Below are 15,123 nucleotides of genomic sequence, written 5' to 3'. Positions count from 1 at the left end.
AATATGCACAGTATGTTCGCTGTAAAGAAAAACATATGCACTTCAGAAGACCAGAGGAAGCCTTGTGTGCGTGTAGATATTGACAGGGACGTAGTTACATGAGATACCCATGCACAAGATGGGAGAGGTCATGACCCCTGTGCTTGGGTTTCTTTTTAATCATTCAACTTATCATCTTCCCGGCTATGGATCAAAGCCTCCTTATCAAAGGAACAGATGTGAATGGAAGACCTGCCATGCCACTCACACTCAATGCAACTGACCCTCAAGAGACTCCAGGTTTTACAATTATTTATTGAGTGCTTTCAGCTATAATCTGCTCCTGTTACATTTTTACCCAAGGCACATGAAATCCTGCACTCATAATATAAGAATAAAAAGTGACTAATACCCTCAAGAATGACATTTCTAGGAGTGCCATCTCTCTGAATTTGCTTGACTGGACCTCAAAGAGTTAACCCACTTGAGAACCACAAATGAAGACAAAGAGAGAAAAAAATGCCAGTGAATGTAGCTTTTAATGAAATGGGCCTTCCAAAGGAATTCCTGTCAAAACGAATGGCTGGGGCATCTTGCATTTCGATCTGATAACTGCAAATTACCTTCTCCACCTCCCCAATGCGTTGACTTCCATTACCAATGCATATGTAACAGAGAAGATTTCACTTTGTTTAACTTAACATTTCACAGAGCAATGTCATTCAATGTCAGGAGCTGGAGCGCAGCAGGGTGAGCTGAAAAAGCCACTTGTGGGAGTCTGAGTGCATCAGGTGCTGAGATATTGATGACTGGAAGATGCCGTTTATCAAGGCAATGGCAGATCGCCTCCCTGTCAGACAGGCTCCCCCATTAAGTGTTTGAAGAGGCCAAACCAAAGCCTAACCCATTACCATACAGAGAGCAGATGTTAAAGATGATACTGTTCAGAGTCAGGAGAATCTCTACCATCACTTTTTGTTTTAAGGAGAGTAACTGGGGGATAAGCTATATGAAAAACCTCAGCACTGTCTGACTAGACAAAGTATTTCGAAATGCAGATGGAAACAATCCATTTAGAGGCAGGTGCAGCAAGCAGAAATCTAATAATAGGTCTGAAATGACCCAAGTGGCTTAAGATCACAGACACTCTGATAGAATTTAAATATATCAGCTGCACCTGATCCACTACAGAATACACAAACTGGAGTAGCGGAATGGCTTCTAATCCAGGCTCATGAACGAAAAGTCACAAACTCCCAGTCGGCATCGGGCACTGCTGCTGAAGCTCTGAACAAGATACTCGGCCTGGATATATCTGTGCAGACTGCTTTCAGAGTCTGTCGGTTTCAGAGTATACGAGATGACAGAGGCACCAGAACTGTGCAGGATGAGAGCGTCTACCAAGCATATAAATACAAACAACAACACAAATTCCTGTAACAGCACTGCCTTGAGCTCAATCCTCATCTAATGTGAGTGTTGACAGACAGACCTTTCCTGTGCCTTCCTCCCAGAATTACAAAAACAACTGGACAGCATGTGAAAGACCCCTGTAAACATAATGCCTCTAGCAGGTGTACAGGTAGTGAGCGCTCTGTTAATCTTTAAGAGGGAAGCAGGCAGGAAAGAGGGAATTATAGGTCAGTGAGAGGGGGGACTTCACACCAGGTAGGGTTGCGAGTTACAGACTGAGCGCTTTGACAGAGGATCGCCCCCGTCGCTCGGCCTGGGTGGAAGAGGATCCCTCTGTCCTCTGTGGCACCTAACCGGGGGGGGGGGGGGGGGGGGGGGGGCTACCTTACCCAAGGGTGAGCCTCTCCTCTTTCAGAGATAAACGTTCCTACCACAGTTCCTACATTTTCCCAGTGGCCACCTTCCCAGCCTGCTGCACGGTTAACTGGAATTGTTATCCAAATAAATCTAGTCACATAACGGTACGCTGACAAATGGTATTACAAAGGAAATGCTAATCTTTTAATAGTGCTCACTCCCACCTAGTTTAAAAAAATTACTACAGTTCCCATCATTCATCTGGCATGGCACACAATCACATCCTATGTTCCACTAAAATATAGCTAACAGGCAACAAAAGAGCATCCAACATAATTTAATGGCATCTTATGTAATTAGGCAATATAATTTATATTAGGCAATGTGACCCTTGGTCATATGGACCCACCAATATTCCTGATTCCATCGACTTTCTTACATCATGCTGCTGTCAATCACTCCCACTCACTGGCTAAAGTGCCAGAGGCCAGTTGGCCAGTGTTTTGGGTCTCTTCAGGTTTCCCGCTCGCTGGCAAACTGAGAGGAACGTTACGACTGGGAGGTGCCCGCAGAGAAGGCCACCGCATGCTGCACGCTCAGCCCCGGGTCAGGACCCGAGTGAGCTGCATTTTCCGAACCTCAGCCTGGGTATTACACCCTCTCCTGTGACTGCGGATAGGGGAGACAGACGCTCTGGACGGAAACCCCGCACATCCTCCAGCACCTCGACCCAGCTGTGGGTGACTCCCAGACAGGGAGGGAGTGCTCAGACGCAATGGAAGAACTGCTGTTTAATTGGATGCAAGGTGGTCGGGAATAAAGTCTGCTCTGCGTTTTTGCATGTTAAAGTCTTAAGAGAAAACGGCCTAGATGAAAATTCCCACCTCTCCTGACAGTATTCCCTCATCCTCACAAGTCCAGTTCAAAAGTAAATGCACACCTTAACTGGTTACACAGCAGGAGTTTCAAATGTAGCTCTTGGAAAATCATACATTGCACATTGATGTAATTGAATTAACTGTGTACACTGTGTTGATCAGTAATATTGTAATTGGCAGCAGTCAAGAATTTGCCTTTTAAATATCAGTTGTAAAATTCACGTGAAGGAAATGTTGCTGATGTCAAAGTGTCACATTAAACCACTAACATCAAATGACTGAAAGCCAATGTTGGGGTAAAAATCAGACGCCACAGTGCAATCACTTTTTTTGACATGATATTCTGAAGGTAATATGGCTTCACCAGCTTTTAGAGGAACTTAACTATCTTTTATTTCAGCTCAATTATTCAAGGCAATTGATGGGAAAGAACCAACCATTTCGATATGTTCTGTTACTCTGAATATGGGTGAAAAAACTATCGAGAGGGCAAGAGTCACAAGCACACAGTATGGGATTGTTCGCTGACTGGCACGGTTTCTGGTGGGCCTGGTCCAAAAGCTTAAAAAACGCAATTGCTGACAGCTTGGCTGAACACGAGCCATATCAAAATCCAACCCACCCAAAAAATCGCAATTTGCTTGTGCTTGACTGCAAGGTTTTTCATGACTAGGGGAAAGAACGAAAATGTTGTGGAGGCAATGGACAAGAAATCATAGAGTAAGCCATCGTCAACTGGCCAACCCACAATTGTTGACATAATGGTTAATACAGAGGACAGTACAGCCACATGGTGACACCAGCACGTACATTCCAAACACCAACACTATTTGGGTATTCACATTTTCATGACAGACAACTACTTTCACCCATTTAAAACATATTATATTATATTAATAAAAAATTACCATAATGAAAGATTTGCCATTTGAGTTCACAGCAATCTCTGATTTCTGTATATGTGCAGGGCAATAAACCACTGGTGACAGCCTTAGCCCCAGTGACCCCCGTTCCACTCTGCCAGCCTCTCTCCGACGCCAGTAACATGCCGTCACAGGGTGAGAATCGCTACCCCTCCTTCCCAGCGAGAGGTGGGGCTGGTCAGGAAGCCACAGACAGGAAACGTTACCCGGCCAACTAGGCCTGGAGCTGGGGGCCGCCTTTAGGACTCGCCCACCCGGGTCCCACACCCCCTATTCAGAGTACTCCACAGATGAGCAGGGCCGGAAACACAAACAAGATCCACCAGGACACAAGGAAAAGGAGTGCAAATTTACACTGGGAATTTAATAAAAATAGGTTTATTTTCCCAAAACTATTTCCCACAGCTCTTCAATGGAGGACGTACGGTAGAGAGAGTATGGTGCAGTCTGCTCCTCCGCTGGCGTCTGCTGCGTTACAAAAAAGCACTTAGAGAAGAGAGATGTGCCACTCTGACACCTTAAAGTACCAAGAAATATGAGAACCAAAAAGCATGCAGGAAAAGTCAAAGCAGGCCAAGGACAGGAAAAGGAAACAACACGGAAAAGGGCTCAAGGCCTAGGCCTTCCATTTGCTGCATAACAGTTGGGAATCACTTCATACGTTATTTTACAAAATGATACCCACAATACATTGCAAATAGAGCGTGGAACCAAGGCAGACTAGCTTCTTTAACATGATAACACAACCTGGAGTGCTGTCTACCCATAACTATATTGAGCACTGGCTTTGAAGTTCTGTGACCCTAATCATGCAACTGATTAACAAGCTTTTCAAAGCCCATCTCATCAAGTAAAAGTGCAAGCACACACACACGCACACACACACACACACACACACACAGGAATACACAGATACTCACCAATGATGGGAGAAAGCGAGAGTGTGCAGAGCTAACAAACTTGTCCTCACCTGAACCGCCACGGGCAGAATCACAAAACATCATTTCACAGGTGAAAAGCTGACTGTGAAAAGGATTTTGGCACACACATGAAATCTTCCTCTCAAAGACTTATCTGAAGCAAGGATGCCCTGACTTAATGTAGACAGGCTCTTTTACCACATTGGCACCTTCTTTGTTTAAGTGCTTCTCATTCCGTATACTTATTAGCAGACATGTCAATTAAAAAATATTTTTTTCTTCGTTCGTTGCCAAGATTTGGTATGACAGGGCTACAACATTGCATACTTTCCAAAAACTAAGCATGATGAAACAGGGGTATATAATATGAATTTTTCACATTGCTGGAAAAGGCTTCTTCGGTTTGTGGCACTGCATATTCAAAACTCTTAATTTTCTATATACAGAACATCTTATAAACAAATGACCTGAACCACACAAACAAGCAATGCTGAACAAACCATTTTTTAATAAACAAGGTCAGCACCAGAAACAGAAAAACACAAGAAAAGTTATGAGGACCGTTGAGCAAACTGCACAACCAATATACTTATGATTTAAAAGTCAAATTATGGATTTGTTTTTGTGAAATTAATGAATATGTTGGAAAATGCAGCATCATATTTATCCCTGGCATATGTAGATTTGACAAATGATGATTTAAATGGTACATCTCAGTACAGTGTTGGCACAGTAGTTGCCAATCAGTCAAGGATTGATCCACCCTAATGATTACTTTCCTGCTCGCCTACCAACTCAGTGCTGACTGAAGGAGCCTCCGCCTGTCTGACACAAATGTCAGGAATTCCTGGTGTACCATCGTGTCAATCAGTGCAGCCGAGCGCGAGACGGGTCCAACGCAGCGAGGCAGGAAGGGGCTCATCTCCAAAAGCCCTCTCTCCCCTCCATCCAGCGGAGGGATGTCAGAACGTGTCAATCAGGGTTGGGCGTGGCCGGCTCACTCCCTACTTGCGGGAGGAATATCAGATTGCCTTGCCATCTCAGATTAAGGCCTTTATAATGAGGCTGGAATGTTAACGGGCATGTTATCAGATGAGAGATATTTCCCTCTGTCTGCCGGGCCATGCTCACAGAGGTAGTGAAAAGCCCTGTCAAGGTGGAGGCATTCTTTAAGGCTTTTCTGCTCTTAATGGGACTGACAGATCCGTCCTGCGGACTCTGGCGGAGGAGTCTCACGCAATGGGCCCACTTTCGTGTGCAGTCTCTCCCCGCCCCCGAGTGCGCCGAGAGGCCTAAGTTCAGCTGCACCACTGCTGTTTGTCACAGGCGTGTTAATAGACACCTAACACACACACACACACAAGCAGGCCCTGAAGTCATCTCTAAAGGAGGAAGAGTCTAGACAAAAGGACATTTGGCAAAAACATACAGGTGAGCAGGAACAGAAAAGAGAGACTAAGCTCTGGGTGTCAGAGATGATTCTGACGTGGCGCTGACATTCCACGACTGGAATGGTGTAGGTGTAGCCTAATTGACGCGTTTATTTTGGCACACTTTGGCACGAGGAAGGTATGGAGAGGCATGTCGGAATAGGCACGAGGGCAGCAGGTAGACCAGACCAAGTCACACTAGTCCCCAGAAGAACAGTGGCCTCCAAGAGAACCGTCAACAGGGTCTGGCGTGTCTGGAAGGGAGGAAATGAGGGAATCTCTGCCATCCACCAGCCTTCCCTCAGCATTCCCTCCCCACCAGCTCCCTGCGTGGCACGGGATCCGGTGCCAGGAGGCAGCTTGGCACGATTATCCACGTTGGCAGCACATGCCCTTCAGGTGATGGTTAACACTGTGCTGGAATCTCTCCCTCTCTCTGTCAGGCTTCAGTTTCCAGAACATCATATCTTCTTACACGGCTCTGTCAGCGATGAGCAATGGATTAAGCAATGTTTGGCGGGCGCAAAAGCCAGTGACAGTAACAGCCTAGGTGCTGGTTCAAACGCAAATGATTTTCTCCTGCAATTTGTAAGCATTCAAAATGCAGTCTTGTGTTTCAAGAAAGTCTAATCTGTTGCCGAGGCAGAGAGTAATTTATTAGTGCCACTTGCTAGGAGAAAACGATCCACAATATAATTATACTGTCAACACATTAGAGTTTAGCTCAGCCTTGACATTTAAAGGCAACGCTCGCCGTGGAATCCCAAAGAGGCTTTCGCAGAGGAATGCATCTCAAGGAGTTACTCAGGTAGAGGAATGACGAGCGTGCCGGCAAGCCAAGTCATGTGATTCTGCTCTCTGCAATATTTTCCTAATATGATTTTTCCATACATGGGTTTTCGTTCTCTCCCCAGCCCTTACAAACCTAACGTGCAAACAAGAGAATTTGACAGGTAACAACGCTGTTTAATGTGTATAATAAATGTAACTGTTGTTCGAACGCATACAAAACAGCAGAAATATGAACCTATTGTTTAAGGGCAACTAGGGATGTTCTTTCCTTTATGTCCCACCTGATATGTCTTTACGTTACATTATTGGCATTTTAACAGACGCTCCTATCCAGATTACAATTAAGGTCTTGGAAAAAAGTCTACGTACTCAAAAAGGAAACCCAGGTTGATTGGACAACAATTTCTGAATAAAGCTTGAATGGGCCTATCTACATGGCATGTGTGTGGTTCCTTAGCTGACAGATCAGACAGGTCATTTCCAGCTCACAGCAGGGTGTATGTAAACCTCACAGTCAATGTCCATTGAGAGGAGCACACACAGCCCAGCATGGAGGTGGTGTTAAGTGGTTGTACAGATAAGAGTCCTCTTACTGCATGACAACAACCCTCTTCTCACCTGTAAGCAAGGCAACTATCCAGAGTTGGGGTCAATTCCATTTCAGTTTGTTCAATCCAGGGAACAAATTGCAATTCAATCATGAGCTGAACATCATCCATGATTTTCCGTGAATGTTTTTGACTGATATATTGAATTTCTACTCGTTTCCTGAATTAAGTGAATTGATATGTTATCGACCCAAACTGTGCTGCTATCCATCGATGGCTCCACCAGAGTGGAATGCTGCATCCACCCAGGCAAGGCCATCAACACTAGGACCACCAGTCACCAGTATGTGATGCACCACTATTCAAACTATTCCAGCTATTGCAGCCACTGCCACCAGAGAGGCAGACAGCATATAAACAACAGGCTTCTAAAGACCTTTCATCCCAATGAAGTGACAGGGCAAAAAAAAAAGGAAAAAAATGTTAAATGTCAAGTGTTTTTTTTTTTTTTTCCAGGCCTTAAATGCCAAATATATTTGAAGCAGCATACCAGGCTTTGGTGACGCAAGGTGAGGAGGTTGAGCAAGGAGCGCTGACAGCAGGCTGTAGGGTGAAGCTCTGGTTGATGGGTTAAGACAGACGACAACAATAGGTTAACAGAGTGCTAACTGCTTTTCGAGCTGACTCCTGACCACCCTCGAATTTTTAAAAATACACCCTCTGATCTTGTGGATGTTCAAAATAACCTCTTTCTAAACTTGAGCTGAGCCACTAACAAGTGTCAGAGCAGCTCCCGGCTGGTGATGACGTCAGCGTGTAAGGTATTTCAACTCATGGACAGGCTGAACACCATCCTGACACTCTCTTGCTCTGTGTAGTTTTAATTTTTTACTCTGAAAATGAGCACAGACACCTTTATCAGCACTCTGCATTTGTGCTAAAAACCCTGTCGAACTAGGCATTCTCTCACGATTTTTTATTATCCCATAAAATGATGACTCTAAAACCCACAGAGAGTAGAAACATTTAAATCAAGCAGAGAGATACTATGTATGGTAAACTCCAACTTAGACTAGGCATTTTGCCAGGTCTCTACCCACTCATTATTTAATGTAAATATATTATCTGTTGAATGAGAGAAGTGCTACTGTAGATGGAACAAGCTACATTCCAATGGAGAGAAAGAAGATCTATTGTCGGTTCTTCAATGCACTGTACGTGCAAGTATAGCCTGTTTTTGGCTGGAGAAACAACAGATACATTCAGTCAGACTTGGAAGGGTTGTTCTAAGGTAATAACTACAGAAGCGTTGTGGCACTGCACAGTGCCGTATAGACCGTTCCATGAGGTCTCGGGCCAAAACCTTAATCCCGTTGCCTGTTTCCCAGAGCCTGACACCTGGCTGGTCCGACCACACAGCTCTCTTCCCCGGCAAGTCACTTCCTCCGAGAGAGACAAGTATCTCTTTACAGGATTGAGTAACCTGGGACCAGGCGGTGCATCTGCAGAGCCTCACAGCACACCGTGCGTGTCATGGTCTCCGAGCCTGATCCGCGTAATCCACCTGGGAGCAGAGCTTGAAGAGCCTGGAACAGGCCTCCGCTCTCGAGGCTCCGAGGGCAGGCAACACGCCGGCCATACAGGAACGCTGCCGCCGCCACGGGGAAAACTCCAAAAATGATTTAGATGTGATTAATACGAAGGCGCTCTGCCATTGAAATGCACTACTGCAGCAGAGCTCATGCTAGCCAGCTCAGGTTCGTACAGAGTGACCTTGCCCGGGGGGGTGGAGGGGGGGGGAGAGTTGGCAGGTTACCAGACAGAATGGGAGGAGCTCTGGGACTTTAAATGCTGGGGGGGGGGGGTCAAAGTGCAGTACTGACGGACCTGGGGATGGCTTCTCCTTGGTGTGAGAGGTTATGTGTGCCACTAGAGGGGAAAAAAAAGCAATAGACCATTAATTCAGGTCTTTTTTTCCTTTATGTTTTCTGGACCCCCAAGTGTCCTTTTTTGTGGTTTGGGGATCTCATATGTCACAGGCGCAGCCCAGTACTCATGCGTTTGCAGCGTGAAATGTTTTAGTGTCTACCGTGTGTATTACTCTCAGCACAGATGTTATTTCCACTAGAGACAATTTCGAAAGGGGAACATTTTGAAGTCATAAACTCTAATCTACACTAAGCATGTTAATGTAATCTTCCTCTCCTGCGGGGGAAAAAAATAAAACAAAACACATCAAAACAAAACAAGGCAAAAAACCCTTCCTGTCCAAAGAAATTTATATTGTCAATAAAAGGCTTTGTTCTCATGAATGGCCATAGCCTACAGCTCCTCCAAAGAAGTACCTTAGATGTTTGGGATTCAATAGCTTTGGAGAGTGTTTTTATATTGTGTGCTGGGTTGAGACAGTGTATTGTGCGTCGGTTTGAAATTGTGTGTATAAAGTTGCCTATAGTATACATTTTATGCAGATACTGAATGTATTTAGACCAGAGTCTGTGCCCCTAAATTTGAGATTAAACATTTGATTTGTGCAATCTGTACATGAACAGAATGCTGTTATTCCACAGAGTTTGTACAGGAGAAAGTTTGTGATCTTGAAATCTCATTACAAGCTGTTGATCGAGGTTGGGTTTTCTGGGTTTCCCAATATTTGCACTGCTTCTTTAAAGAATCTCAAGAGTGATAGTTAAGTCACTTGGCGGGCCATTTGATTAGAAAGTTAAAAGAAATAATGATAGGATCCAAAAGGCCATATTCATCAGGAGTTCAAAATGACATTTCAGTTGAGTTCACGCGGCCCTGAGTGGAGTGTGAGTGGAGAGTTTCAGGTAAAGTGACATCATTTTGTTGATCACAGCCCATTGATATTATTCTCCAGCTAAAAATGAAATGCTCTGCTGTTGAACAGGAGTGCTTTGGGTGTGCCTGTTTCAGTATGTCTTGTGTGTGAGAGTGTGCTACATGTGACAGTGTGCTGTGTATGAGAGTGCGCTATGTGTGACTGTGCTGTGTGATAACTGTGGTATATGTGACAGTGTGCTGTGTCTAACAGCAGTATTAAGTGACAGTGCTTTGTGGCCGAGAGCAGTACTGTGTCTGGCAGTCCGCTGTGTATGAGAGTGCTGTGTGTGGCAGTGCTTGCTGTGTATGTGAGTTTCTGTGTGTAACAGTGTGCTGTTTGAAAGATCAGCAGCATGTGCCATAGTGTGCTTTGTATGCAAGAAGTGTGTGACAGAAATTGTGTATATAATTGTATTCTGACTGAGAGAGCAGTAGTGTGTGACAGCGTTCAGTGTGTGAGAAAAACAGTACTGCTCCAGGCCCTTTGGTAGTTTACACAGAACAGATCTGCAGGAAGACGGAGATGTGAAACCACAGGAAGCATCATTAGCCTCGCAAACATTCACCCAAGCGAGGCGTGGAGACCCTGTCAGGGAAAACCAACCATTTCACCAGCACTTACTGCCTTTCCTGTATTCCTCCCTCCCTAATTGCATTTCTCCCTACCACACACTTTTTTGTGCTCTCCCTCCTGTCTCTCTATCATATTCCCCTCTATCTTTTTGTAAAGCTCCCTTCATCCCTACCATCTTGGTACCTTCACACTTATCTCTCATTATATTACATTACATTACAATCATTTAGCAGACGCTCTTATTCAGAGTGACTTCCAGCACAGCATAACATAAGTGTTTCCATTCAAGTTGTGACAGTGTCAGACCAGGCTAGCAACACTCCCATACCCTTTACCACTCTCTCAATATGTATTCTTTTCTCTGTAGAGTAGAATCCCATAGCTCCCAAGTAAACTTTTACATACAAAAAGATTTAATTTAGAAAAGAAATTGTTCACTGGCAGAGGTACCTGCCATCTATTCTCACTGAGATATGTGAGGTGTGTTACACTCATCAGACAAGAGTGCTCACCCCACTCACTCCCTCCTCTAGCCACGATACAGGCTGATCTCAGGGCTGGGGTAGGCTAGAGTCTGTAGCACAGACAGAGATTCGGAGCTGCATTTGGGGTCTGTGCCCCCCAATCTGCAGACCAGATGAGGCACCCAGGCTACCACAGCGTGGTTTGAACTCGCATCCAGGAACACCCAAAAAAAAAAAAAAAAAAGACGAATCTCAATCACTCTAATGGAAACAGCAAACACACTCTTAAACTTGTGCAAGATGTTTCATCAAAGGACCAGAAAGCGCCAGAAAGTTTCACTTTTATGTGCAGTCGTGACTAATCACGGCAAATAAACTCCTAAATGACTGTGAATAAACAAGTGGCGAAAAAATGAAAAAAGCCACCTGCGTCAGCGCAGTGCAGAGACGCACTGCGAGCCGTCATCTGTGCAGCGGGTCCACGGCGTGTGACTGCTGCAGGCAAACACAACAGCAGCAGGGTCCTCTCCCACAGAACCCTCCACAGCTGCAGCGCCATCTGCTGGTCACTGACTGTTACAGTCCACGCAGGAGAATGCTGTACGAGACCAATGAGGGAGTTTCCGAGAACTATAATACTGAAGTTGAATGTCAGGTTTCTGAACTTGTACTCAACCCTATACATAAATCATGTTAAATTACACACTGAGATAGATCATTATGTAGTCTCTAGTTCACACTCACAGAACGTAACCCTTATATTTTGGACTAAAGCACAGCTTTTACCTTTAGTCATGCAATAAACTAAAGTTGGCTGAAGAGTGCTCAAATGTGGCGTATTACTACAGCTCAACACCATGATCGCTGATCCTGTGTTACACAATGTGCTTCTGTGCATCAGAATCCCCCGTTCAAATACTTGCTGACATCAGTAATGAATGAAACTTTGCCAGCACTCCTTTGTAAGCACTCTTCATTCTGGGAGGTTCTGGAGGGTAAGAGGAACTTCCTTTTGGCCCACGCATAAAGGCAGCTGACTGACCCAGGATATCCAGGGCGGAGTGTCCTGCCATCCCATCTGCACCTGAGCTCCGTAGTCCAGGGGAAGCTCACAGGACGCCGGCCTCAGCTTCACACTTCAAATACGCCTTCTATTTCTCTTTTTCTCATTTTCCAATAAACTAATATTGTAAACTGAGGCGTAAAAAGCTTCCAAAGCCACCTCCTTGCTTTACACAGCAACGGACCCTTCCCTCCTCATTCAGATTAGGCCCAGATGTGAGCAATGAATGGAGTTTCAGGGGTTTAGCAGTTTAACTGAAAACACTCAATCTTGTTAACGCACTCCAAGCTGGCTCCCCGGCCCAAACCAGATGTTTTTGGCCTCTTCCTCTGTGACCCCTCTCAAAATAATACACTTCCCTCCTCTCAGTTGTACATAAGAAAGTTGCAATTAAAGGTCTTAATTGGATCTTTTGAGGGTTTTATGGATCACGCAGTTCCTGAAAACGGGAATATTGTCAAGCTCCGCAGGGGGTCCCTGTCGCGGAGGCTGGGAGCCATTGTTTCCTGCTAGACTGCTCAGAACAATGGCATTCACCTCCAATCCCAGCGCTCCACTCCCAAATAAGGCTTTGAGCTTTGGAGAGCAGATGGTCGAAGTACGCGACCCAATCGCACCCCAACGCCAGGCCTGGAGAGAGTAAATGATGTTGGGGAAAGGACCCAAAAAAATAGCATTGATCTCAACACTGGAGACACCGAAAGGAGACGAGAACTGTAACATATTCAAGATGCGCGCCTGGGCAAGAGTGAAGCGGCCTGCCTCTTTATGGGCGTATAAAACATTCATCTTTAATTTCACCCAAACACTGCAGGGAAAGGCAACATGGTGCCACATTCTGACAAAATGTAGCTGTAAACATGGCTAGTTTATGTACAATATTCCCACCCTCCTTGAACCTGTCAGACACAAATCCACCTGCTGTACACTGACTCCATGCAGTAGGCACTACAAACATTCATACACATAAGCCTCTACGATCCCTCAGGTACAAGAAATCAGGAACTTTGGAAACATGCACTCCAGTATGTTTTTGCACTGTGTTTGCAAAAGGTAAGAATGTCAAAATATCACCATCTATGGGAAAAGAACAGAGTAGGTATTGGATTAGAAAGTGTACACAAATATTTTGTGTGGATTTGGAAAGGCAACACGTGTTTGTTTAGATTTTGAGAAAGCAGAACAAATTTATTATTGAAGCAAAAAATTTTGCAATTTAGTCTGCTTGTCATACCAACTCTGAGAAACGTCAGTGAGTAATGTCATTTCCTGCTCTAAATATGTTGTATTAACAACAAATAACATCAGATATGATTTTTTCACCTATCAATTACTTCTGCCGAGCTGTGTTCTATTCCATTTAATAGGCCCATACATGGGTGAAACTAAGAGAAAACTTCACAATACAAGAACGCACCATGACACCACAATGAGAGGACAAACATACATTCCCAATTACGTGCCGAATGTCCTCTTGTTGGAGCCACACTGACCTCATTACATTTGGAAAGGGCCAAGACATCTTTTCAAGGCAGGCCATGCTGCTGCTTGTGCTGCACAGATTCCTATTCAGCCCCCTTTCACAGGAAGGCTGAGCTCATTTGGAAGGATTTGCCTTGCTGCGCAGTCTGAGGGGGAGAACATGCTGTTTGCTACTAAACGAGATCCTTGAAGAATCCTTCTGAAATGCCATTATGCCACTGACAAAGCAATGTCTATTCATTCCCTATGGACCATTAAAAGTTTGTAGCGACAGGCTCTTTACCCCCCCCCCCCCCATCCCCTCCACTGCTGGCTCTCCTCTCGTCCCCCCTGAGAGTCAGGTACGCTAATGCTTTTTTTGTCTCGACCCTCTCTTCTCGTCCAAAAACAAATGCCGAAGAACCTGTTAAACCAAATGAACGGTTCCAGGCGGAGCGAAAGTCCTCGCTCAGGGCAAATTACCAAAGTAATGTCCCCGCGGAGGGGCTCCTGTGATGTTGGGTTTGAAGTGGCTCGCCACAGCCCTCAGAGAGGCGGTGAGGTTGCCTTTGGAAGTCCTCCTGCGCTGACGCACTGCATCTTGGCTCTGCGAGGAGAGACGTTCCCGCTCGGAACGGCACAGAGATGACAGCACAGGCCGCACGTGACAGAGAGCTCTGTCCCCCAACACAACGAAACCACCGCATTACAACAGTCCATCTGCCTTCAAGCAAGCCTCTACATTTGTATTAAAGCTGCATCCCCAGCCCCAAAAGTAGTCCACACTTAATATCCTCTGTGAAATTGTTCCCTCATGGCAGATTCAGGAATCTCCTGTGATGCCAGTTAAGTTCTCCATGTGTCACTGTCTCCCCAGTGCCTCTGCCAGTGATGTCCCCAGCAGGGGTCAGAAGGGCAGGGCAGGGGCATCAGGTTTTGTTTGTGGGTACACGTTTCTCAGCTGACCACTTTTAACTTGACTGCCACGCCTGTCTAGACTTACCAAGGCTCCAAAATACCCAACAGTCCTGGCAGGGTCCGTGTCACTCTGAGACAGAGACGTTTAAATGTGGAGCAACGTGACGTCCCTATAACCGGGTAACAGTGACCAGGCAGGCATCTTAAGGAGACTCTGACCAATATCATAATTGTCCCCTTCTTAGAGTGATTTTGTCTTACCACACCATTCACACTGTCTACAATGTTAGTTCAACTGGAGCGCCTTCCAGTGGGTTCAGTAGTCTGGGATTGGCACCCAGGACCCTGTGGTCTGGAGACCAACGCTCTTCCCACTCCTGCATGCTGCCTCCCACCTCAGCTGGCCCCCAGGCTGCTGCCCACACAACCCACTGCCGCCCTCACTCCCCCACAGCTTGAACCTCCCTCTCATCACAGCCATCAGCACTGGACCTGCTCCAGCTGCACTGGTCTCTCTCTCTCTCCTCCCTCCCTCCCCCTCTCCCTCTCCCTCTCCCTC

General features: G+C 45.6%; 1 protein-coding gene across 1 annotated transcript in view; it reads right to left on the bottom strand.

The window, feature by feature from the left end:
• The window catches only part of LOC118793198 (ADAMTS-like protein 1), a 102,973-nt gene that overhangs the window by 86,725 nt on the left and 1,125 nt on the right, over positions 1-15,123 (bottom strand). The window lies entirely within an intron of this gene.

Source organism: Megalops cyprinoides, chromosome 18, assembly GCF_013368585.1.
Source record: "Megalops cyprinoides isolate fMegCyp1 chromosome 18, fMegCyp1.pri, whole genome shotgun sequence".
Classification (NCBI taxonomy): Eukaryota; Metazoa; Chordata; class Actinopteri; order Elopiformes; family Megalopidae; genus Megalops; species Megalops cyprinoides.
This window is presented reverse-complemented; position numbering and strand designations above follow the sequence as displayed.